Raw genomic sequence first — 27215 nt, 5'->3', positions numbered from 1 at the left:
TGCTTTTATCATCTTATAGTTTTCTTCCAATGCAAATTCTTCTAAAGATGCTAGTAGAACGATACACTTAATAAGATCATCAGTGTTTAGTTTAATGGACTTACATAATAAGAATAATTATTGTTATTATTGCAGTTTCTAAGCTGAAGGGGTTCAGAACAGTAAATAATATATCCTATCTGACATTGTAGCTAAAATTGCAGGCTTTTTTTCCTCTTCTCTACATTTGCCTTGTATTCTTCTTTTTCCCTTTCCCCATTTTTTCCTTCTATTGTGAGATGAGTTGTTGTTGTTCAGTTGCTAAGTCGTGTTCACCTCTTTGCAAACCCATGAGAGAGGAACCTAATAGGCTTTCCTCTTTTAGACCATGCATTTCATCCACCTTTCTCTTTGATGAGCTGTCAGCAAGCCCCAGTTTGGGATGAGGCCATCGGTGTGATGTTGTGCAGAGAAATGGGTCCCTCAAAATCAGATAAACCTGAGTTCAAACTCTGCATCCACCATTTCCTAGCAGAGGTGGATAGGAGCCAGCTACCCAACGGACCTTACATTCACAGAGCCGTTTCATATTTTTCTAGAGCTTGCTTATTAAAGTGTCCTTTGAGAATTAAATGAAACAAAGTCTTAAAAGTGCTTGGCAAAAATGTACCTTTCATACCCTCCTCCCCTTCTTGTCCTGAATCACCTCTTCCCATTCTTCTTTCAATACACAAATGAGCTTTCTTTTTTCTTTTTCCATTGGCAATCTCTTCAAACCATGTTTGGAGGCAGGAAGGCTACTGATCCATTTATTCATTGAATAACGTTCATGGTATCTTATGTGAAGGAAGAGTCTATGAGTAATAAATTAGCATTCCTATTATTACAATAATTACTCCGTAATCATCTTCATATAGACAATGTTGATTTCCTAGACCTGGACGTACCTCTATTTATCACCACTGGATTGCCTACCATGGTCTTGAGGCTGCAGTTCTCTGCTCCTCAGGGAAGGGCTTTCAGTCCCACATGGATCCTTTGCCAGAATTTTTGATTTTGCAGGCAATAAAGGACCTTGGCACAGGGTGGGGCATGGGGGACCATCAAGAACAGTGAGGGGTTTCAAGCTACCTGTAAGCTAATCAGTTAGCCTCCTGAAAAGCGCTGGCAGAAGACACGAGAGTCCTGAGTTAGACAAACAATGTTTCTGAGTCAGGGCCCAGGGAGCAGCGTGTGTTTCCTGTTCACAAGTCCCCAGGTCCCATGGAGCAGGCAGCCTAGGCATAAGTGACGCACACAAGGGTTTACATTCCAGCTGAGCAACCCCAAGCTTTGGAAACCTGCATCTTTGATAATGGACTGCAAGCAAACAAGCCCAGCATTTGCCCTGGAGGGCGTCATGTTCTTTATTACAATGGGCGACAATCCTGCTTTCTACCCTGGAGGGAGATGTTTTCTTTCGACCTTTGAAGACTATTCATTGTACAAAAATCCTTAGAAAGATAGCCTGGAACAAAGGCAGTCGGCACCTCAGCTAATGAGGGGTAAAGAACCGTAAGACATCCACGAAGAATTATTCCCCAAGAAACACTTCCATCTCCTCCTGAAGACGTGGTCAGTAGTGGTCCCAAGAATTGAGATCACCACTGGGCCTCCTAGCAGTGATGGCAGAGGCAGCGATTGCTGCTCTTCAGTCGCCAAGTCGTGTCTGACTCTTTGCGACGCCATGGACTGCAGCATGCCAGGCTTCCCTGTTCCTCATCTCCCGGAGTTTGCCCAAGTTCATGTCCATTGAATCAGAGATGTCATCCAACCATCTTATCCTCTCTAGCCAGCTAATTTGACACAAATGACTCCTGTACCATGGAAGACCAGAAGTAAGAGGAGCTCATAAGACAGTGTTCCATGTCTTTTATCCCCACCATCCTCTAAGCTCAGCTGACACCAAGAAAACGGACAGAGAGCAGGTAAGCCCCACCTGTAGGTTTTGTCCAGTGTGTGTGAGCATACTCAGTTGTGACTGACTCTTGGAGACCCATGGACTGTAGCCTGTCAGGCTCCTCTGTCCATGGAGTTTTCCAGGCAAGAATACTGGAGCGGGTTGCCATTTCCTACTCCAAGGGATCTTCCCAACCCAAGGACTGAAGCCAGTGTCTCTTGTGTCTCTCCTGCATTGGCAGGTGGATTCTTTACCACTGTAGGACCTGGGAAGCTCAAACAGACTTTTTCATTAATCCTTAATAACTTCCTCATTCATCCCAAATCAGCCTTTATCTGGTCTAGAACTTTAACTCTTCACTACTCTTAACCTAAACTCATTTTAAGAGATTGGAAGAGTAAGCTAGTTTTGTACTTTTATGACATTAGGAATCCTTTATGTACATTCATTTGGCTTTCTTTAAGCATTAAAAAAATTCTTTTAAAATGATTTTGGAGCACACCCAGAGAGAAAGTCATTTCTCTGATTACTTTTTTCATTCAATGGGTATTTCTGAGGTTTTGCTGTGTACTAGGCACTGATGGGGCCCTGGGAATGCACTAGTGAATGTGGCAGCAAAGGTATATACCCTGGGAGAAGCTGAATTTTAATGAGGTAGACATAAAATAAACTGGGAAACTGGTGAGAAAACCTGGTAATTTCAAGGAACCATAAAACAAAGGAAACAGAAAGGATGACTTGCTAGAAGGCAGAAGGGTGAGTGCAGGTCAGCTTTAGCTAAGGAGTAATTTCTGCTCAAATCTGTGGAGGCTTTTGGCTGATATTTTGTCTTATTCCTCTGCCAGTAAACAAGCAAAGAACATCTTGATTTCGGGATAAAACTTTCCAGCGTTTGAGCAGAGACTTGTGATTCAATCTCTCAGGCTGTTAAATATTTAGTTTCAGATTTCCTTAAGGAATGATCTCTTTTTCAAGGATATTAAGGTCCAACTTTGACTATTTCTAACATAAAAAGACAAAATGATGAATTATGGGAATCAGTGACCTCTTTGTTTACTTGGGCAAGGCCATTTGAGAGAGGAAAGTCGCCATCACACAGTGGACCAAAAAAAAAACCCCAATAACAGGAACTATGGTACTTAGAATTCCCTGAATGTCTCAGTGTTTAGTGGCAGGATATTAACTCAAAGTTGAAAGGAACCATGGACACGCAGTTAGGGTTACACAGAAGGGTGTGAAGGAAATTGAGACATTTCAAGACTCATTGGTTTTCTCCGGTCTTACCCATTTTTGTCTCTCTAGGAGAAGAAATTTCAGAAAGGAAAGGAAAGAAGTAGGCAAACAGCACAGGGGAAATGAACAGCCAGGGCTTCATGACTGAAGGATCAAAGATGAATTAATACTAAACGGTCCCAGCGCCTGAGAGCTCTGTTGGGGTCTTGCTGACAATAACGGCATTAACAAAAGGTATCTCAACAGAAAGAAATTCACTGGCTAGGGAGAATTGGAATGGCCGTCAGATCATGATCATCAGAGCTCATCTCTTTAAGAGGCCAGAAGGGAGATGACTAGAGGGAACTTTCATGAGAGAAAAAAACCTTGGTTTTTTTTTCTGCTGCAGCAGAAACCAAGGCAAGGTTTTGGGGAGTCTGGGTGGTGGTGCTGACCACTCTACCCAGAAACACACAAGGTTTAGGAGAGGACAGAGTGGTGGGCAGAGAGCAGGTTATGTAGCCAGCAATTCTCAGTGTGTTATCCCCACCCCAAAGACTTTTTGGCCTAAAAGCCAAGATTTAAACTCTTTACAGCTTGATAGTTGTGTACAAAATTATGTAAAGTATATACATATTTGTGATCCATATGAAAACAAATCCTATAAATGCTATCAGGCTTCTAAAAACTCTTCCAAAATTCTCTCAAGGCAGGTGAAACTCTGAGATTTTTCTTGCATTATCAAAATAGGTTTCCTTGTCCTATTTCAGAGAGAGATGATAAATGTAATTTATAAAATGGGAAGTCACTATATTACCCTGGAAATAATGTCAAATGCTGTGATCTTAGGGTCTTGTTTGTTAGTGTTTTAGGATTATGTGACTCTTAAAAAAAAAGGTCCATTTTAAGCTAATAAGTGTGCATTTCATCTTGCACATTTTATCTTTTCATTGGATCAAATTTTCTAAGAAGCTGGCTTTTTGAATATAAGATAAGGTGACATTTAAAGGGCTCAGTACTTGAGGTGCAACCTAGGGCTTAAAAATTCACTAATGAAAAAATGTCTGGCTTTGAGAACAGTGACCTTTCCAGGTGGCTAAGCTATCTTCAAATGGTGATATGTTTCTTTTGAAAATAAATACAAAATAATTTTTGCTGTCTGATTTATCAGCTTTATGGTAAGGACTGCTGGCATATAATCCCTTGTTACGTAGTTTCCTTATTTAAATCAATAGACACACAATTCAGGGCATGGCTCCAAACAGTTCTGCCTGTTGTCTACATCTATTCATTCCATTACAAATTCCACCAAGTGACTCTCCCTGGTAAATGGATGCAAGTATTCCATTTAGCAACTCTATTCATTTTCTTCCTTAGACTACAGATTGGGAAATTGCTCACTCCTGGGGTGCTGAGCAATAGGTATAAGGCGAGGGTAGGGTGACTTTCCAGAAGGGTGCTTTGTTGTGTCCAAGTCACTGCCAGGCAACCTCCCCTCAGTATCAACGGCTAAAACATCACAGTCTAAAGAGAGGTGCCCAACATCCCGTGCCCGCCCCAGCCTAGCAGCATCCAGAGGCAATTCTTTGCATGGTTGCTTCTTCATCATGATCCTGACTGGCAGCTCTGAGGATTAAACTCAGGTCCTTTATGCACATTAGCCCCCTGGAGTGTTCAACTCCAAAACCTCTATTTTTCTCCCCTGAGTCTACCCTGTATCTCACAAAACCCTACTTAGCCACTGTGGTATGCAGCTTTTCTCATTCTGGGTTATCAAAAGAAAACACAACAAAATACCAGACCCTACAACAATTTGCTGGAGATGGTAATGATGGCGTGTTCGGGGTAGAGTGGGTCAATCCCAAGTTCTTTCAGAGCTGAGACTTGGGAACCCATTTCCCTCTTTATCATTAAGACTTTGCATTCTCATCAGAAGAGTCCTGCTAACAATGACACCAACAATCAACCGGCTGAATAAAATCTGTGGGTTTTGTGTGTATACACATATACCCATTAAAAAAAAGGGACCTCAAAATCAGTGAATGAAAATCAAGACCAGCGTCTTCTTAATCAAGCAGAATTTCCTGCTTAGTGACTGCATTAAAAAAAAAAAAAAGATATCTGGCCTCTGTGCTACTTGAGGGCTTTCACTCCTTACTTCCTGGTTATCTTTAGCAAAACATTCCAATTTCACTTATAAATTCTTTTTACCATGATGCCATTTCCTTCTGTGTACTACTTCAAGAAACAGAGATGAAAACATTGTTCTGTCTTGAAAAAAATACTCCTCGGTTCTAAATGGCAAGTTTGAAAGGGGAAAAGTATACTTGGGAGAGAAAGATCGAAGTCAAGTCATAGTGAAAGCATTATCTACTCATATTTCTCTAACCATAAACAGTGCTGCCAGGGAGCTCTGCTTCTATCTCTCTATATACAGATTATAGATATCAATGTAGATGGATATATATTAATAGTAGTAATTAAAATCCCAAACCAAAAAGTTCATTCAAGGTATTCATTGTCCTTAAGCACTCTGCAAGAAATAAGTCAGAAAATGGAAGGTGCAAGCCATCATATATAGAACAAATAAACAACCAGGTCCTACTGTATAGCACAGGCAACTATATCCAGTATTCTGTGAAATTATAATGAAAAAAAATATGAAAAAGAAAGTATAAACAAACAAATAACAATCACTGTGTTTTACAGCAGAAATTAACACAACATTGGAAATCAACTATATTTCAATAAAACACATTTTAAAAAAAGAACATGGAATTCACATCTGCGTGGGAAGCAAGACTACAACAAAAGTACAGTCAAACTCCAAGTAATTGAAATTCTCTGGAAATAGAAGAGTTCCGGTTAATTTAATTTTCTGGTTAACTGAACTCCAAACACAAACCTTTTTTAGAAAAAAGTCCTTGTTGAAACATTCCTAAAATGCTTGAGTCCACTTTACTTGCATAACTTACAAACCGTATCCTGAATCTAATTGGAAGATTCTTAGGTAATCCCAAATTTCATTGTTCCTTACGATTATTATTACAAAAAGATCTTTTTTCCCCTTTAATAGTAAACAGAGAAGATTTAAGAGATCGAAGTTGAATGTATATTTGTATCCAAGACAATCAATTTTCACATTAATCCAAAATGTTGCTTTTTTTTCTTTGGATCTCTTGGAAAAGTATAATATAGAAAATTGTGGTTAATAGGTTGAATTCTTTTGGCAAAATTTGGGTAAGTTGAGGTTTTTGTATGTTTTCGTGCCAAAGGAAACTGGCAAAAATTCTTCCTTCTCTCCCTGATGTTCAATAAGTATAAAAAATAATTTTAATATAGTGCTTTCAATCAATTTTATTAACATATATTTAAAGACCATGTAAATTCCTTTGATGGATGGATTTAAACTCACTGAGAAAGCACTAGGATTTAGGTTCCACAATGGAACAAAATGGCAGCTCAAAACTGGTCCCAAATGGCCCTCCACAATGTGGTCACCACCAGTCCAGGCCTCGCCCCAATTTCCCACACAACTCTACACCACGCCACCTCAACCTACAAATAATACCACCATACTGAACCAAATCACCACCCTACAGAAAGAGACCTCTCATCTTACATCAGGCTTCCTGCCCTTTGTTGAAATTATCTTAGAAGGAATTTTCCTACATTGGGTAGGAGACTGGAAAATGTCAGCTAAGATCATTTCCAATTCCAGATGCTCTACACTGAGTGGGAAGACAAGACTGGGCTCATGCTCTCCCCTCCCTCTCCCCTCCCTCTCCCCTCCCCTCTCCCTTTCTCTCCCTAGCCTCACACCTCTTTTCTGGGGAGAAGGAAGAGGCGTAATCATGCACTTATTGTCAAAGCAGCACTAGGCAAAACCTAAAGCATACTGACATCCTATTATTTGTCAGAAACTCTGTTAATTGCTGGGCTCATAGGGTGTTTTTTTCATTAATTTTTATTGGAGTAGAGTTGCTTTACAATGTTGTATCAGTTTTTGCTGTACAGCAAAGTGAATCGGCTATACATGCACATATATCTCTTTTTTTGGATTTCCTTCCCATTTAGGTCTCCAAAGATCACTGAGTAGAGTTCCCTGTGCTCTGTAGGAGGCTATTATTATTTATCTATTTTATACATAGTACCATATACATGTCAATCACAGAATGATTTTTGTAAAGATTTCTATAAAGGACTGAATGAAGCTGAAGAGATCAGCCACACCTCACTCATGGAGCTACAAAACATATCCTTATAGGCAGATCAATGATGCCAGAATTTAGTGGCAGTGTTTTGAAAATGGTATAGTCATTAAACCCTAAAAGAGTTTACTGTAAGGCATAAATATACCCAGTTACATGTTACTTTTCAACTAATATGTCTTTGGCAAAAATATATTGAGTATATACTGAGGACATGTACACTGAGTAAATGTATTTTAGATCCCAACCTGCAACTCAGTGGAGACTTGGCCCATGATCAGTGGGATTTTCTTCTTGCTCATTTTGCCTTTCTATCTATACTGTCTTCTCTCAGTATCTTTTTACCAAGGCTTGCATTGAAGAAGGGTAATAATACCCAAAACATAAGAACATTTTTCCACCCCCCAAGGGCCCCTCAAGGAATACTACAGATCTAAAACCTTGGAGAGTTCTGCAGGAACTTTCTAAACTGGGATGTTTGTACAGCAATTATACTCCAAAAAGAAAAAGTAAACTGGGATACTCAAAAGCAGTGTTAAGGAACCCAAGGGCAATTCGGCTCATTGCATTTAAAACTGACAAACACTCTTCCAGCTCATTTGTGGAAGCAGCATCAGGAAGTCCTGTAGATTGTTACTATGTATCTACACGCAAAGTTATTCTTTCATTAAACACTTAAATGGCTTCCTTAGAACAGGGCAGAAAGGTCTCATGATGCCTTACCTAGCTATTTTATTATACCCTGATATTTTGGGAACCTGATGAAGGAGCCAACTCACTGGAGAAGACCCTGATGCTGGGAAAGATTGAGGGCAGGAGGAGAAGGGGGCAGCAGAGGATGAGATGGCAGGATGGCATCACCAACTCAATGGACATGAGTCTGAGCAAACTTGATAAAATGGACATGAGTTTGAGTAAATTCATGGTGGAGGACAGAGAAGCCTGGCATGCTGCAGTCCATGGGGTTGTAAAGAGTAGGACATGACTGAGCAACTGAACAACAGCAAACCCTGATAGACAGTCCTTGTATTGATTCCTCACTGCACAAAGAATATCTGTAAAAGGAAATAACTTAATGAAATAATACTTATATGGGGGGGAGCTAGAGACTTCAAGACAATAATAAAGAATGCATTAATACACCTAACACCCAAATGTCTGACAGGTAATCCAATTTACAGAGGGTTTCTGTTGAGCTTCCTTTTTTCTTCCATTCCCTCACATACACATTACTGGCATGTTTTATAGTTCAGACAGTAAAGAATCTGCCTGCAATGAAGGAGACTCAGGTTCGACCCCAGGGTTGGAAAGATCTCTTGGAGAAGGGAATGGCAACCCACTCCAGTATTCTCGCCTGGAGCATCCCATGGACAGAGGAGCCTGGCGGGCTACAGTCCATGGGGTCACAAAGAATCGGACATGACTGAATGACTAATACTTTATATAAATTGTCTCTAATCCCTAAATGAAGGAGATCAACCCTGGGATTTCTTTGGAAGGAATGATGCTAAAGCTGAAGCTGCAGTACTTTGGCCACCTCATGCGAAGAGTTGACTCATTGGAAAAGACTCTGATGCTGGGAGGGATTGGGGGCAGGAGGAGAAGGGGACGACCGAGGATGAGATGGCTGGATGGCATCACCGACTCGATGGACGTGAGTCTGAGTGAACTCCGGGAGATTGTGATGGACAGGGAGGCCTGGCCTGCTGCGGTTCATGGGGTCACAAAGAGTCGGACACGACTGAGCGACTGAACTGAAGTGAACTGAATCCCTAAATAGTTTGTATCATTTCCCCCATTTTGCAAATGGGGAAACTGAAGCTCAGAATTACAGCATCTTGCCCCAGGCCACCCCTGGAGGGGGGCAACCCACTCCAGTATTCTTGCCTGGAGAATCCCCATGGACAGAGGTGCCTGGCGGGCTACAGACTACAGGGTCGCAAAGAGCCAGACATGCCTGAGTGACTGAGCACACAGCACACAGCCCTGGCCACACAGCTGGCAGAGGGCAGAGTCCAGTTTAGAATCTGGATTTTTCTGACTCAAAAGACTTCCTTCCTCAGGAACATACTACTGCTATATCCACCAGGAGTTGGAAGTTTCTGATGTATAAATATGAAGAAAATTTGGATGCTGTAAATTTGGGTAGTGCTTCAGCTACTTCTGAACTTAAATAAAAGACTAATACTTATGCAGTGGTCATGTGTCTTCACCAATTTCACAAGCTAAGCACTCCCTAGTCTCCCTGAGAAGGACTGACATCTGGATCATATTGGCAAGTGGATGCTTTAAACATGAGAGAAAATTAGGACAAAAACCTAACACTGAATTACTTCCACCAGCTCGCTCACCAGTATCTCCCCAACTACTCATTCCTAATGTATAACCAGCTTGTCATCCATCCTTTCTAAGCAGTGAACAATGGCTTTGACCTCCCAGTTAGCAAGTTCATAGGAGAAATATATCAGTTTAATTAATGTTTACTAGAATAAATGTAAATATTTAAAAACACGCAACTGTTCTAAGCACATGTGATTTCCATTTTATTTTATGAAACACAAAAAATCCACTTGTCCATCCCATTAATTATAACCTACTCTCAGCCCTGACCTGCACATAATTCCCTCTGACGTAAATTGGAACAAGGTGCTCAGAATGGAAGCAGCCTATAACTCCAAGTGGGCTACAAAATGTCAAGTTCCCAAACCTGTCAAAAGTTTAACCTGACATTTTGCTAAGATTAGGAGCAGTTGACGAGTTTAAAAAGAGGGCTTAAAAACTCACCACAGTTAAATCCTACAGTAAGTCCTGAAATAGCCAAAATAAACAGGACTAAGGGGACTCTGGGGATACCAAAACCTGGTGAGAAGAGAAGAAACACTCCCTTGTAGGTGGTATTTCTCTGCAGAAAATAATGTACATGCATTCAAGCAGAATTAGAAGAATACAACAATCAACTTGGAGGCACAAGGCCTTCTTGAGAGCTAAAGGAGTCATGTGGACCACGCAAAAAAATTTCTCTTTCTGCTAACATGTGGATGATCCTGCCCACTCACTTTAAATATTGAAGGCAAAAAAAAAGAAAAGTTAATTTTTCTCTAATAATATTTTTCTTGACACAAATGTGAGATGAATTCATTTATAAAATTCCCCCAAAGCAAAATGCCTGGAGGAGAATGTAACCACTAAGAAGTGGCATTTGGTAGATCCATCTCCCAGCCAGTTTTCTATACATCTTATCCACAAAAATGGAATCATACTTCACATTTAATTTTGCAAGTTGTTACATTAAATATAAAATATTGGGTGACTTTTCATGTTTAGAGACTCTTCTGATTCCTCAGGATTAATCTTAAGTATGTTTTAGTATAACTGAAGTATTACTGCCAAATGCCAATTCAAATAGACCATGAATACTGAAGATTTAATAAATATTAAAATCTGAGCAATTTCCTTCTTCCCATTACAACATGCACTGTCAGCGAGAGAGATACTGCCCCCAGGGAAAGAAAATTAGTTCTTAGCAGCAAAAAATCTTCTACTTTTTATGGACAAATCACAGATATGTAAATAGACATACAATATAGTTGTAGTGTTAAAATTTCATGGAGGGGGAAATTAGGAAAACATGCTTGAAAAGGCTCCATGGTGGATTAGTAATGAAAAGAGGTTGTGAAACACTGTACCACACCATCAGGCTTATAAACAGGGACCTTTACATAGCTGGGATTCAAAAGATGAATTTTTCCATTTTAAAGGTCTCACCCTTGAATGAATTCTAGCCCATTTCTAAGTTGGAAAAAACGAGGTTCCAAGAAGCAGATTTTTTGAGAGCTGATTTTTTGGGGTACACTTATGGTCAGCTCATGTTATATGTGCCATGTTGGGAGAGAAGATGCTTTGAAGACAGATGGAGAAGGAAATGGCAACCCACTGCAGAATTCTTGCCTGGAGAATCCCAAGGACAGGGGAGCCTGGTGGGCTGCTGTCTATGGGGTCGCACAGAGTCAGACACGACTGAAGCGACTTAGCAGCAGCAGCAGCAGCAGGACATATCACATCTGAAAGGCCTCGGATCAGAGGAGTCTGCATTTCAACATTTATGAGCTCTTGTTCTGTGCTGCCCTCTTGTGTTATCTAGGCCTCCAATATGTCTCTACCCAACAACCCTGAGATGCACCAAACTGATGGACCCTCTGGGTATTTCATGGCACCTACATCGAGGAGGCAGTCATACAAAGAATGGTCAAAGACATAGATTTCCATGCAGGAAGAAGCAAGTGTTGGGGCGGAAGGAAAAATTACAGTGCTTCTCACCTGCCCTTTAACCCTGGGAGAGAGTGGACCGACTTTTATCAGAGGCAACACAGCTTCAGTTCAGTCGCTCAGTCGTGTCCGACTCTTTGCGACCCCATGAATCACACACCAGGCCTCCCTGTCCATCACCAACTCCCAGAGTTCACCCAAACTCTTGTCCATCGAGTCGGTGATGCCATCCAGCCATCTCATCCTCTGCCGTCCCCTTCTCCTCCTGCCCCCAATCCCTCCCAGCATCAGAGTCTTTTCCAATGAGTCAACTTTTTGCATCAGGTGGCCAAAGTACTGGAGTTTCAGCTTCAACATCAGTCTTTCCAATGAATACCCAGGATAGATCTCCTTTAGGATGGACTGGTCGGATCTCCTTGCAGTCCAAGAGACTCTCAAGAGTCTTCTCCAACACCACAGTTCAAAAGCATCAATTCTTCAGCACAGCTTACAAAGGAGTAAAGTAGGAGATGAAAACCTTCATCATTTTCTGTGGGAGGCAGAATGCCAGAAATGGTGGCCAAAGATGTCTGCCTTAATCCCCAGAACCTAGGGCCATGAGATATCTCTCCTCTGGTTGTGTTGTAAGCACAGTTGACATCAGGGGAAAGAGATGATCCAGATGGGCCTGACCTGACTACACGGGCCCTTAAAAGCTGAGAGATTTTTCCACTCAAGAGTGGAAGAGGAATTTTGAGAGATCCTAAGTACATGAAAGATTAACAGTGCCATTGCTGCTTTGAGAATGAATGGCCATGTGAGAAGGAACATAGGTGGCCCCTAGGAAGAAAGAGTGGACCCCACCTGACAGCTGTCAAGGAAATGGAGAGTTCAGTTCTCCAACTGCAAGAAAATAAATTCTACCAACAACTAGAGTGACCCTGGCAGGAGATTCTTCCCCAGGGCCTTCAGATGAGAGCCTAGGATGGCCAACACCTTGATTTCAGCTTTATGAGACCCCGAGCAGAGAACACAGCAGGCCATCCAGACCTGTGACCTACAAAACCAAGAGCTAACAAATAGGTGTGGTTTTCACCCTTGAATTTGTGGTAATTTGTTACACAGCCATAGTAAGCTAATACACTTTTGTCTACAGTCATACCAACAAATGGCATCCTTGCAACAATTGTCTCCTAGGTCACAGACCCTGGTCAATAACAACCATTTCAAATACAGCTTCCAATCTTGGGTCTCATGCCGACCATCCCAACCCTCTGAGAATCAATCCTGTGACTCAAGTCTTAGCTCTTGATCTCTGCTCTGATCAACTGTCCTTTAGGAAGATTTTCATTACCTTCCAGATAATGATCAAGTATCAAGTTCTCAATGCTCACCTGTCTTCCTACCCTCTACTATCTGGTTTACTAAATGCTCAGCATCTTTGCCATCTCATGCATCCATCTGATGTATTTCACTCCAATTGTCTTTTAGCTGCTTAGAACTTTTTTTTCTACATCTAGAATGTTTCATCTATCTCGCTAAGTCCCCAATGACTTCATTCTCCTATAATGGGTTGCTCAAAGGATTATGTAAGAAGTTAAGTGGAAGTCAGAATACTCGTTGATGCCTTCATTTGCCTAAATTTTCTGTAGGAAAAACAGAAGCAGTGACTGTTAAGTCATATGCTAAGGTACAAAGAGAAGGAAAGAGATTAGGCAACATTAGTGTCTGAACGTGAAGCTCTCCCAATACAGACAGCCCTCAGTATCTGAGGGGGATTGGTTCTAGGGCTCTGGCAGACACTAGAATCCACAGATGCTCAAGCCTCTAAACACCAATTTTTTGCCCATAACCTACTGTACAACCTCTGATATACTTTAAATCATCTCTAGATTACTTATACGGAGAAGGCAATGGCACCCCACTCCAGTACTCTTGCCTGGAAAATCCCATGGATGGAGGAGCCTGGTGGGCTGCCGTCTCTGGGGTCGCACAGAGTCAGACACGACTGAGCAATTTAGCAGCAGCAACAGCAGATTATTTATAATAACTAATATAATGCAAATGATATGCAAATAATTGAAAATACAATGTAAATGTTATGTAAACAGTTGCCTGCCTGGAAAATTCAGGTTTTGCTTTTTTGGAACTTATTGGAATTTTCTTTTTCCAGCATATTTTCAATCTGCAGTTGGCTGAACCCATGGAAGCCAGATAAGTGAATGCCAACAGTACTTTATCACCTTTGTACTTCTTGCATGTTTTAATCTTCTGAAGCTTCATTTTACCCATTTGTAACAGACTAATAGGTGGCGCTACTGGTAAAGAACCCGTCTACCAATGCAAAAGACCTAAGAGACATGAGTTCGATCCCTAGGTTGGGAAGACACCCTGGAGAAGGGCATGGCAACCCACTCCAGTATTCTTGCCTGGAGAATCTCATGGACACAGGAGCCTGGCAGACTACAGTCCATGGGGTCGCAAAAGTCAAACATGACTGAGGTGACTTAGCACACAATAGTAACATTTAATTCATGAAGCTTCAAGAAAGAAAAAAAAAAAAAAAACAGCGACAGCCCAAATAACAGAAACTGGATTTTGCAAACTGCTAAAAATCACTGTGAGATGAATTGAGGCAATGGCTGGCATGAAATACTTTCAACTTTTCAGGAGGTAGCTTTGTAAATGATCTCTTTATCTCTTCTATTACCACAAGAACAAAGCCATAATTAACCTTCTTTAAGACAGACTTTAGCCTTGACAATAGGTTTCCCTGGTGGCTCAGAATCTGCCTGCAATGCGGGAAACCATGGTTCAATCCCTGGGTTGGGAAGATCGCCTGGAGGAGGAAATGGCAACCCACTCCAGCATTCTTGCCTGGAGAATCGCATGGACAGAGGAACCTGGTGGGCTACAGTCCATAGGGTCACAAAGAGTCAGACATGACTGAGTTACTAACACTTAGCCTTGACAACAGAGCATGCAACAGAGCATGGTAGGATGTGGCAATCATTACATTTGACCTTAGGATGCCACATTCATTACTCCAACCAATAACAACAAAAGAGTTCTAGGATTAGGAAGAAAGTTCTGCAGTTGGTATATTTGTTAGGATATTTCTGTTGGTTCAGTGAACCACGAGCCCCCTGAGGACAAAACCCATGTTCACTTCATCTTAGATATCTATAAGATCTGTTTAGAACTCTGGCCTCAGTGGGGACTTATTTATGCACCAAAAAATTCAGTTAAAGAGTGAAATTTCTGCAGAAAACTGTGGTGAGCTCAAAAACTGATTATTTTCCTAAATTTTCTATTTACAATCCTAGTGAATATGGGTTTCAATTTTCTTCAAATTAAGAGATCTAAAAACTTTGGGGTTGCAGGAAATGGGCCAGACCTCCCCCAAATCTCCATGTTCTACAACTTGTGACTTGTGCTCAAATCAGAAAATAAACTCAAAAATTATGATATAAAATGGCCAACATATTTCAAGCTGTTTTCTTCCTTTTGCATTTCTGGTTCATTACTCAGGAAGTATTTCCAGTGGCCACATCCTGCAGGAGCCATCTAACACCAACTGCTCCTTCATGGACTGGAAAACTGGGGACTTTTACTTCCAGATTTAAGGATACTTGCTGAAGAGCTATTCTTTCTGTAAATTACTTGTCATTAAAATAACAATGGATGCACTCATTAGTCAAATTAAAGATCATCTTTCTGGAAGTGTATCAAATGCAGATAAAGTATAAAGAAGCATTGTTGACATTTTTTAAAAATATGAACTTAATGAATAACTTTGTTGTTACAATTCAGCAGCCAGGGGCAATGAAAAATTCCTAGGACTTTAAATTCATGGCCTTGGCAGACTTCTTAATGGCCTGCATTCAAGATATCCATACCTTCTCTGACTTTAAAATAAAAATCTCAAAACCACACAACACAGCATTAGTATAGTCTTAAAACACTTCAGTAAAGATCCTATTTGCTGATTTTTCTTCATTTGCTAACAAGCTGACTGACAATTAAGTCTCTTAATATTTCAACCTTCAATCACATGGCATTATTTGTTGCTCTAAGATGTACACTGCCTTAAGGAATTTAACATGCTTCACAACAAACTGCTTTCTAACCCATTACCCTAGACTCTGCATACCATGACCAGAGGACCACCAGAGGCCAAGTCTAGCCCTCAGCTTGTTCTCTGTATCCTAGAAGCTATAGATGGTCTTTACATTTTGAGATGGCTAAAAAAAATCAAAAACAGTAATATTTTGAGATCCAGGAAAATGATATGAAAGTCAAATGTCAGAGTCAACAACATTAAGCTTTTCTGGAGCACAGTCACCTCCGATTGCTTACCGACTGTTTATGGCTGAGTTGAATAGTTTTAACACAGAGACTGTATGGCCTGCAAAGCCCAGAATATTTACTATCCAGCCTTTATGAACAAGTTTGCTGATCCCTGGCCTAGATTTAGGTGGTATGAAGATGGTGCAAACACTTTAAAACTCTGCTCCCCTAGGATTCCGGGGTTGTCCATAGATCTTGGAAGTCTCATGACCTAGCTCTGAGCACTACTACCCTTGTTAGCTTTTACACATTCACACATTTCCTAATCTGGGGAGAATGAGGAAGGAATAAAGTACCCAACAGTAGAGTCCACCTCCATTCTCTACAGTTGTGGGAATATTCCCTTTATACCCTTTAGATGCATCAATGGACATGAGTTTGAGCAAACTTGGGGAGATAGTGAAGGACAGGGAAGCTTGGCATGCTGCAGTCCATGGAGTCGCAAAGAATTGGACAAGACTGAGCGACTGAACAACAACGACAATATATACGTAGGGGCTTCCCAGGTGGCGCTAGTTGTAAACAACCTGCCTGCCAGTGCAGGAGACTTAAGAGACTCTGGTTCGATCCCTGGGTCGGGAAGATCCCCTGGAGGAGGGCATGGCAACCCACTCCAGTATTCTTGTCTGGAGAATCCCATGGACAGAGAAGTCTGGTGGGCTACAGTCTATAGGATTGCAAAGAGTCGGACCCTGCTTAGTGACTGAACAACAACCCTCTAGAAAGACGGTATAAAAGGAATAGGAGTATTTTTTAAAAATCTGGGAGAAATTCTACCAAACACTTAGCAAGTGGTTCCACTACCCTCCCCTCCTCTTTTTTTTTTTTAATACAGAGTGCTGTGCTTATCAGTATTACATACTTATCAGTATTATACTGTTAAAAACAGCTTCGCTGAAATGTAATTCACAGATCACAAACTCAACCACTTAACCTGTACAATTCAGGGGGTTCTGGTGTCTTCACAGAGATGTGCAGCCATCACCATTAATTCCAGAACACTGGCATCACCCCTAAAAGAAATACCCCACCCAGCGTCAGACACACCACCCAATATCAGTCCCAATTCTCCCCTCCTCCCATCTCCTAACCTCGACTAATGTACCTTCTGAAAAAAAAAATGTTGGCCATGCCCCACAGTATGTGAGACCTTAGTTCAATGGAAGCATGGAGTCTCAACCACTGGATCACCAGGGAAATCCTACCTAGTTTAAATTTCTATAGCATTTGCTTATTCTGGACATTTCATATAAACACATCAGTCAGTATGTGGCTCTTTATGGCTGGCTTTTCTCATTTAGCAGAATATTTTTACAAATCTCTTCACTTTTAACTTCACAAATTCCCCTAGTCTAGAAGTATCTGATGAAAATAATCACTTCAAAGTAATAACTGTCCAATCGCTTTTTGAAAAATGATGAAAATAGACCACAAACTTTTCTTACAGGCCAAAGGGACACCCATGAGGCTGAGCAATGCCGTTCAAGGCATCAGCCAGCCTCCATGTGCTCATCCTACCATTTACCCAATAAATATTTGTAGAGCAGCTGGTGTATACTAAGCACTGTGCTAGATGAGGAAAAACACACTGGATTTTCAGATCCAGATCTTCACAACTCCACTTTTCATTAGATACTGGCTTGATCCGTCAAACCCCTACACATTTTATTGGCAACACACTGTATTTCTCAGAGTTTTAGTCTTTTATTAAAAAAAGTATGTAATTCTTAAGATGCTCAAAATAAAATTTGGCCTTCAACTTGCCAAATATCTGAAGAAAGCTGCTATTAGTTCACACTCTTCCTACTTATCTGCCCCCTATTTTCTTCCCTTCCATCTTAGCACTCCTTTATTTGATTAACATATTTGAGTTCTGTAACACAAATCCACACGATATTGTGAATATCCATGGAGTACCAGAGAAGCTAAGGGAAAAAATTCAAACCTTGTCCATTAATGATTTTTTTTCTTGTACCTAAATGTCTGCCATCATGTTATTGCGCGCTCACTAGTAAAGACTCAGAAGTAAGCCAGGCAAAGTCCCTATAATCTGGACAGTGAGAATTTAAAATAGCAGCCTTCAGGTCATTGGGTATTGGAAGCCAAATGCTATCTCTTTCCTCCAATCAAGTGAGTCTTTTCCATGGACAGTCTTTCCCTGTTGGACATCTGTACTTATGAACACTGCTTGATCCTGAAGGATACAGTCTAAATCAAACACGTATGGTCTTGTTAGCTTTATCATTGAAGTGTTGTCAGAGAACAGAGTAACTGCAGGTGTTTCGTGCCGTGTAGAGGGACCAAATGTGGGTAAAAACCATCAGGAGACAGATACAGATTTCACCTGAAGACAAACTGTGTACCCGCAAATGATGTCCCAATCCAAATTGGAAGGGGTCTCCTTGGCAGAATACCCCTGCAATGGAAGCATCCCTGAGGCCCTTAGGTGCTGGTGGCATTACAGGAATTCCAACAGCATAAGGTTTGAAGAGATAGACCAGACCTTTAATTCTTAAGGATGTAGACTTTCTGGCAAGGACGGTGAATAGGAACCCATTCTGACAGACATAGTTTAAAGCAGCTATGATGGTTCAACCCCAAGGAGTGGTATGTTTTCGCAAGTGATACTGAAGAGTTCTCAATGCCAACAGTAACATAATCTTCCCACGATTTATGTCACAAGATAGCAAATGAAAAGGAAAGGATTAGTCGGTGTCAGAGATTTTTACCAGCTAGTTAGTATTACACTCTTTTTTAAACAAATATCGTATTATCTCACTTACAAGTAGAATCTAAAAAAAGATACAAATGAACTTATTTACAAAACAGAAACAGACTCACAGACTTAGAAAGCAAACTTATAGTTATCAAAGGGAAAAGGTGAGATGGTTGGATGGCATCGCTAACTCAATGGACATGAATTTGAGCAAGCTCTGCGAGTTAGTGATGGACAGGGAAGTCCATGCATGGGGTTGCAAACAGTCGGACATGGCTGAATGACTGAACTGAACTGAAGAGTATTTGAAAACTCCGACAACTTCACTGATGATGTTCCATTACATGGAAATGAGATTTTATTCCAAATAACCAATACATTACATTTAAACAATTTACTTTCCATTAATTAATTCAATAATCCATCTATTCAACAGGCAAATAAGCTTTGGGCTAACACTGGGGGAAATTCCACTGTACAGATTTCAAGGACTCAATTCAAAGAGCTGTTTAAAAGAATTGCCAAAAATTGAAGGTTTCTTTTCTTAACTGACATTTTAAAGATCTGAGTGAATGTTCAGTTGCTGTGATCACCTCTGCAAATTAATCACAATCTGTAAGAAGATAATGGATCAAGACCATTCCCATGAAAAAGAAATGCAAAAAAGCAAAATGGATGTCTGGGGAGGCCTTACAAATAGCTGTGAAAAGAAGAGAAGCGAAAAGCAAAGGAGAAAAGGAAAGATATAAGCATCTGAATGCAGAGTTCCAAAGAATAGCAAGGAGAGATAAGAAAACCTTCCTCAGCAATCAATGCAAAGAAATAGAGGAAAACAAAAGAATGGGAAAGACTAGAGACCTCTTCAAGAAAAATAGAGATACCAAGGGAATATTTCATGCAAAGATGGGCTCGATAAAGGACAGAAATGGTACTGACCTAACAGAAGCAGAAGATATTAAGAAGAGGTGGCAAGAATACACAGAAGAACTGTACAAAAAGATCTTCATGACCAAGATAACCATGATGGTGTGATCACTCACCTAGAGCCAGACATCCTGGAATGTAAACTCAAGTGGGCCTTAGAAAGCATCACTACGAACAAAGCTAGTGGAGGTGATGGAATTCCAGTTGAGCTATTTCAAATCCTGAAAGATGATGCTGTGAAAGTGCTGCACTCAACATGCCAGCAAATTTGAAAAACTCAGCAGGGGCCACAGGACTGGAAAAGATCAGTTTTCATTCCAATCCCAAAGAAAGGCAATGCCAAAGAATGCTCAAACTACCACACAATTGCACTCATCAAACACGCTAGTAAAGCAATGCTCAAAATTCTCCAAGCCAGGCGTCAGCAATATGTGAACCGTGAACTTCCTGATGTTCAAGTTGCTTTTAGAAAAGGCAGAGGAACCAGAGATCAAATTGCCAACATCCAATGGATCATGGAAAAAGCAAGAGAGTTCCAGAAAAACATCTATTTCTGCTTTATTGACAATGCCAAAGCCTTTGACTGTGTGGATCACAATAAACTGTGGAAGATTCTGAGACAGATAGGAATACCAGACCACCTGACCTGCCTCTTGAGAAACCTATATGCAGGTCAGGAAGCAACAGTTAGAACTAGACATGGAACAACAGACTGGTTCCAAATAGGAAGAGGAGTATGTCAAGGCTGTATATTGTCACCCTGCTTATTTAACTTCTATGCAGAGTACATCATGAGAAACTCTGGGCTGGAAGAAGCACAAGCTGGAATCAAGATTGCTGGGAGAAATATCAATAACCTCAGATATGCAGATGACACCACCCTTATGGCAGAAAGTGAAGAGGAACTGAAAAGCCTCTTGATGAAAGTGAAAGAGGAGAGTGAAAAAGTTGGCTTAAAGCTCAACATTCAGAAAATGAAGATCATGGCATCTGGTCCCATCATTTCATGGGAAATAGATGGGGAAACAGTAGAAACAGTGTCAAACTTTATATTTTGGGGCTCCAAAACCACTGCAGATGTTGACTGCAGCCATGAAATTAAAAGACGCTTCCTCCTTGGAAGGAAAGTTATGACCAACGTAGATAGCATATTGAAAAGTAGAGACATTACTTTGCCAACAAATGTCCGTATAGTCAAGGCTATGGTTTTTCCAGTAGTCATGTATGGATGTGAGAGTTGGACTGTGAAGAAAGCTGAGTGCTGAAGAATTGATGCTTTTGAACTGTGGTGTTGGAGAAGGCTCTTGAGAGTCCCTTGAACTGCAAGGAGATCAGCCCTGGGACTTCTTTGGAAGGAATGATGCTAAATCTGAAACTCCAGTACTTTGGCCACCTCATGCGAAGAGTTGACTCATTGGAAAAGACTCTGATGCTGGGAGGGATTGGGGGCGGGAGGAGAAGGGGACGACAGAGGATGAGATGGCTGGATGGCATCACTGACTCAATGGACGTGAGTTTGGGTGAACTCCGGTAGTTGGTGATGGACAGGGAAGCCTGGCGTGCTGCAATTAATGGGGTCGCAGAGTCGGACACAACTGAGTGACTGAACTGACTGACTGACTGAGGAAGATAATGTAACCCTAAAAGGTCACCTTATACACTTCATGTATATAAAAGAAGTGAAAGTGAAATCGCTCAGTCATGTCCGACTCTTTGTGACCCCATGGACTGTAGCCTGTCAGGCTCCTCTGTCCATGGGATTCTCCAGGCAAGAATACTGGAGTGGGTTGCCATTTCCTTCTCCAGGGGATCTTTCCAACCCAGGGATTGAACCCTGGTCTCCTGCATTGCAGGCAGACTCTTTACCACCTGAGCTACCAGAGAAGTCACATAAAAGAAGGGAAGGCAAACATGAGAATGCTAGGGGCCAAGGTCACATGATTAGGTTTATCACATGGCATCGTATGTTTAAAATAGAGCTTGGCAGAAATATTGGAAATTAGAGGAATGTTATTTTGGATTCAGCAACTCTTTGCTATGTAACTCCCAAAATAAATGAATCTCTTGCTCTGTTCACAAGGACTGCATAGGAAAGGAAGTCTGCATGAAGTTATCATAATAGAGATCTTAAATAAAGTTAAATGAAGGACACCTGAAGGTTTAATGTAACTTTAAAGACACTCACTAAAAGAATAACACATAAAGAACACTGGCATGACTTTCTACAAGGTGGGCGGTTTTGGCCTATGTAGAATTTGTATTCTCTCTTTAGATGTAAAAATTTCTCTATAATCCTATAAACAAAGGAGGTTTACTTTCTTGGCTCATGCAGATATATTTCTTCTTCCAAGGCCTTCTCTCAACATAATCTACAAAGCCCTTTGAGCAGTTTTTAAATAGAGTAAAGCATCTTCAAGTATTTTTGCATATAATTTGTCATACTATGAAACAAACACATTTGCAAATGTATTCTATTATTTGGGGAGTCAATGGTCAATATGCTTTTACTTGTATATTTTCTTGGTAAGTTTTCTTATTAAAACTCATACACCGAGGGAGGGGACATACATATACCTAGAACTGATTCATGTTGATACATGGCAAAAAAACCAACACAATATTGTAAAGCAATTATCTTCCAATTAAAAATAAATAATTAAAAACTACTCATACACTCCCAAGAGCCTCTGCAGTATTTAAGTGTCACTTGAGTTTAGTCTGCAGGGAACACAAGAGCACAGAAAAGAACAAGAACACTTCAGGCCATGCCTTCACTACAAACAGTGATATCCCCAGGCAGTTTATAAATCTCTATTCCTGAGAAAGGAAGGCTGCAGCATTTCTGAGGGATTTGTATTACCATACAGCTCAGTGGCATCATTCACAGGCACAGCCACAGTAGCTATGAATTAATGGTAACTGTGGTCCATTTTATGGCAAATAGATGGGGAAACAGTGGAAACAGTGTCAGACTTTATTTTTCTGGGCTCCAAAATCACTGCAGATGGTGACTGCAGCCATGAAATTACATGATGCTTACTCCTTGGAAGAAAAGTTGTGACCAACCTAGACAGCATATTAAAAAGCAGAGACATTACTTTGCCAACAAAGGTCCATCTAGTCAAGGCTATGGTTTTTCCAGTAGTCGTGTATGGATGTGAGAGTTAGACTATGAAGAAAGCTGAGCGCCGAAGAATTGATGCTTTTGAACTGTGGTGTTGGAGAAGACTCTTGAGAGTCCCTTGGACTGCAAGGAGATCCAACCAGTCCATCCTAAAGGAGATCGGTCCTGGGTGTTTGCTGGAAGGACTGATGTTGAAGCTGAAACTCCAGTACTTTGGCCACCTGATACGAAGAGCTGACTCATTGGAAAAGACCTTGATGCTGGGAAAGATTGAGGGCAGGAGGAGAAGGGGATGACAGAGAATGAGATGGCTGGATGGCATCACTGACTCAATGGACATGAGTTTGGGGGGACTCCGGGAGTTGGTCATGGACAGGGACGCCTGGTGTGCTGCAGTTCATGGGGTCACAAAGAGTCAGTCAGACACAACTGAGTGACTGAACTGAACTGTGGTCCAAATTCTTAAGCACATTGTAACAACTTATATTCTATTACTAATAAAATGAAAGTGAAAGTCACTCAGTCATGTCCGACTCTTTGTGACCCCATGGACTGAAGCCCACCAGACTCCTCTGTCCATGGAATTCTCCAGGCAAGAATACTGGAGTGGGTTGCCATTTCCTTCTCCAGGGGATCTTTCCAATCCAGGAATCAAACCCAGGTCTCCTACAGGCACATTCTTTATCATCTGAGCCACTAGAGAAGCCCAATAAAATTAAGGAAGGGTGAAGAATGAAGTTGAATTGAAATGGTATAACTGATAGAGGAACATTTAATTTTCACAGGTGGTTATAGTTTATCCTATTCTCAGGTACCTTGTAATTTATATGTATATATAAAATATAGATTTTAATTCTAATACTAAGAATCTACCACTAATAGTATTTCATACAATAATCATTTTTACTGTCCTTTAATTCTAAAATAGAAAAATATATTTATGTAATATATTAAGATATAATAAGCGTAAATCATACTTGTACCTTATAAATATAATTTAAAGGGAAAAAAAATGGAGTATGGGCTTTCCTAGAGGTTAAAAATCCACCTTGCAATGCAGGGCACATGGGTTCAACCTCTGGTCTGGGAAGATTCCACATGATGCCAAGCGATTAAGCCCAGTGTGGCACAACTACTGGGGCTCATGAGCCCTAGAGCCTGTGCTCCACAGAAAGAGAAGTCACCAGAATAAGAAGCCCGTGGAATGCAACTCGAGAGTGCACCCAGTTCTCCACAGCTAGGGAAAGCCATGCACAGCAGCAAAGACCCAGCATGGCCAAAAGTTAGTAAAATAAAATCAAGTACATAGTTTTAATGGAGTATGATAAATAATAAATTGTTTTTACCATATAAGTATGATTCAAACTTTAAAAACCAACTTCATTTTCTCTTGCCTGCTTTAAAGTTCTTTAAATGCCTTAAAACCTCTACTATTAGAGAATTAAGAGAAACAAGTCAAAGCAGAAACTCAAATTAATTGCTCAGTAAAATTTTCTATGCACATACAGATATAACTCATTTTATAAAGATATTTTATTATCTGTTCGATTGTATATCTGTTAAAATAATCATGATAATCAGTGTAAGTGATAAAACATCAATATAAAGTAAAACAAAAACCACACAGATGAAGTCTGATTTCATTTTGTGTGTTCAATTCATATTTTAAAGCACTGAGTATAAGCTACTTAAGAAGCAAGGGCTGTTATATTTCTCCATGAAGCACTAATCTTCCATCATAATGTGGAAAAAATACATTTGAAGAGATTAGTAGTTAGCAGCAGTGCCCAGATGGACAGCCAAACCTGGGAAACAGGCCCATTTGGGTGTGAGAATTTTACCTGGGAGACATGAACACACCTACACTAGATTATGACATATTTCTTTACCTTTAAAAAAACAAACACAAGTGAGGCACTACTATACATCTACTAGAATGGCTAAAATAACAATAAGGTTAGAACGTGGACCCAGTTTGATTCCTGGTCAGGGAACTAGATCCAGATCTTGCACCACAACTAAAACCTGGCACAGCCATATAAATAAATAAGTAAACAGGGCTTCTCTGGTGGCTCAAAGGATAAAGAGTCTGCCTGCAATGCAGGAGACCTGGGTTCGATCCCAGGGCTGGGAAAATCCCTTGCAGAAGGGCATGGCAACCCACTCCAGTATTCTTGCCTGGAGAAGCCCATGGACAGAGGAGCCTGGCAGACTACAGTCCATGGGGTTGCAAATAGTTGGACATGACTGAGCGACTAAACCACAACAACCACTGACAGACCAACTTGGATGAACCTCTAGAGAGTTATGCTGAGTGAAAAAAAAGCCAATCTTATATATGATTATATTTATATAATATTCTTGAAAGGTCAAAATTATAGAGATGGAGAACAGACTATTGGTTCCCAGAGGTTCAAGATGGAGCATGAGGTGGGGGAAGAGTGCATAGAACTTCCTTGTATATTGTTTTGCAATTTCCTATGGCTCTAGAATTATTTTAAAACAGAAAAAAACCTTAAAACTATCTTTCTATATCAACAGAGCCCTGGGAAGCAAGAGCATTCGAAAACCACATTCACAGTTGTAGGGTTGATCAGTGTTCGAGTCTCAGCTCTAATTTGTGGTAATTCTAGGCACCCTGCCCTGTAAAATACATTCTTTTCCATTTCTACCTTTTGTATTTACTATTCCACTCAGTATTTCACTGTTGTTTTCAGGACATAACTACATAAACAGGAGTTAGTATTTCATTTCTGAGATAGTTTTAAATATAAGATGTATAATAGGCAAAAGAATCTAACCACTGTTAAGAATAGAAAAGATGAGGAAGAAAAGCTTTCTTAGGTGATGCTTTGTGACAAAGATTTTCCTCAACCAAACTTTAGTCAGGCTCCTCTGAGCCCTCCTCTTGACTAAGCCTCAACCTTGACCTCTGTCCTGGCTGGGCCTGTACATTACAAGTGTTAGCAAGGATCCTGTGCTAAGTCCGTGTAGAGTTAACCCCCACCCTTGAGACCAGATCACCGTGGCCTGTCTTCAGTAAGAACCCTGTTAAGTTGGTTTAGCAGGAATCCCCCTACCCTTGATGTCCCCTCTTAGTTACCTTTCCATCCACTGATCCCTCTGCTCTGCTCATTGGCTATGGATTCCCAGTTGTCTCTGCTGTATTCGGAGTTGAATTCCGATTTCCCTCCCCTACAGCTATTGCAGTTTTCCTAAATAAAGTCTTCCTTACTGTTTTAACAAATGTCAGAGTAATTTTCTTTAACCTATGAAAACTAATGATGATTGATCACGTTCATCAATGAGATTTGGTATTATTTTAGCATATTAGGAGAGTTGGTCCTACAATGGAATATTTTTCAGCAACAAATGACTTTTCTCACACTTTACAGGGATATTTTTATATATGTATGCACACACAGAGGTAGATACTTGCCTGAAGAGATGCCTTGAGAGCATTATTATATCCATATAACACACTACCCTACTGCCTGTACATGTGTCTACATACGCATGTCTCTGTATGGCTAGGTATGTATTCATTCCATGGCTAAGCTGGTGGAAATGTCCATAAAACTAAGACTCCTCTGAAACCCTCTTTGTTTCCATCAAAAGAGAAAGTAACCAAATGTTTCTTAAATGCCTGATATATAACAAATAGAGACTGTAAGTGCTTTATACTTCATTTTTTTATATATCATTTTTCATTTAGTTATTACATAAACCCCAGGAGATGGTAATAGCATCTCCATTTTATATGTAAGGAAACTTGGGAGGCTTAATCCATCAGGCCAAGGTCACAGAGCTAGGAAGTGGCACATCAGGGGCAACCCGAAAGACCTCTGATACTGTGCTTCCCAATCTGCTGCCTGGAGTGATTCTCTCAACGACTTTATCGCTGTCAAAATGTCAAACACCACTGTACTGGACCTGGCATTTTCTTTTTCTCTTTTTTTCTCCCTAAAGAAAGATCGCTTTGTTCTAACACATCTAAGCTCTTCTTACTAGAAAAGCAGGGAACTAGAGAATGGTTCTTGCTCTTGTACCTCTTCCCTCTTTCAGCTCTGGGTAGTTATGCAGAACTCTTAGGGCTCTGAGAAGCAAAGATCCAGATACTTCACTGGACTACTTTTGGGAAAGAATTTTTCAGGGCTCCATGAGTTTTGCACATCTTAGGAGCAAAGGCGCTGCTGCTGGCTTTTGTTCCAGATGATCTTTCAACATCTTTTATCTAATGTCCCTGGGACATAGAGATCATGTCAGCTCCCAGAGCAATGGGCAGGCGTGTGCTTCCTATCAATCACAAGAAATCCAGAGTTCCACAGCTCAGGAGCCCCATCTGGGAGGCAATTCTTCTGTGCACAGGACATCCCTCTGGGGTCCTCTGTCCTGTTCTGGGAAACTTGGGGGGCGAGGACATGGACACGACCCTCATGCCACTTGCTGTGCTCTGAGTAGTAAGTCCTCTGTCTCTGACCCAGGAGTCTATAATGTTCTCTGCCAACAACCAAG

At 40.8% G+C, this 27215-nt stretch overlaps 1 protein-coding gene across 2 annotated transcripts in view; it reads right to left on the bottom strand.

The window, feature by feature from the left end:
* Window positions 1-27215, bottom strand: part of MID1 (midline 1) — a 197368-nt gene that overhangs the window by 155704 nt on the left and 14449 nt on the right. Inside the window, exon 1 of one of the 2 annotated variants that reach the window (XM_040266482.1) lies at window positions 2295-2306. The exons of the other annotated variant lie outside the window; for it this stretch is intronic. The gene's annotated coding sequence lies outside the window, so the exon portion shown is untranslated. Of the gene's footprint in view, window positions 1-2294; window positions 2307-27215 lie in introns of those variants that run through there. 2 annotated transcript variants of the gene reach the window in all.

Source organism: Oryx dammah, unplaced genomic scaffold (genome assembly GCF_014754425.2).
Source record: "Oryx dammah isolate SB20612 unplaced genomic scaffold, SCBI_Odam_1.1 HiC_scaffold_23, whole genome shotgun sequence".
In the NCBI taxonomy this organism is placed as follows: domain Eukaryota; kingdom Metazoa; phylum Chordata; class Mammalia; order Artiodactyla; family Bovidae; genus Oryx; species Oryx dammah.
This window is presented reverse-complemented; position numbering and strand designations above follow the sequence as displayed.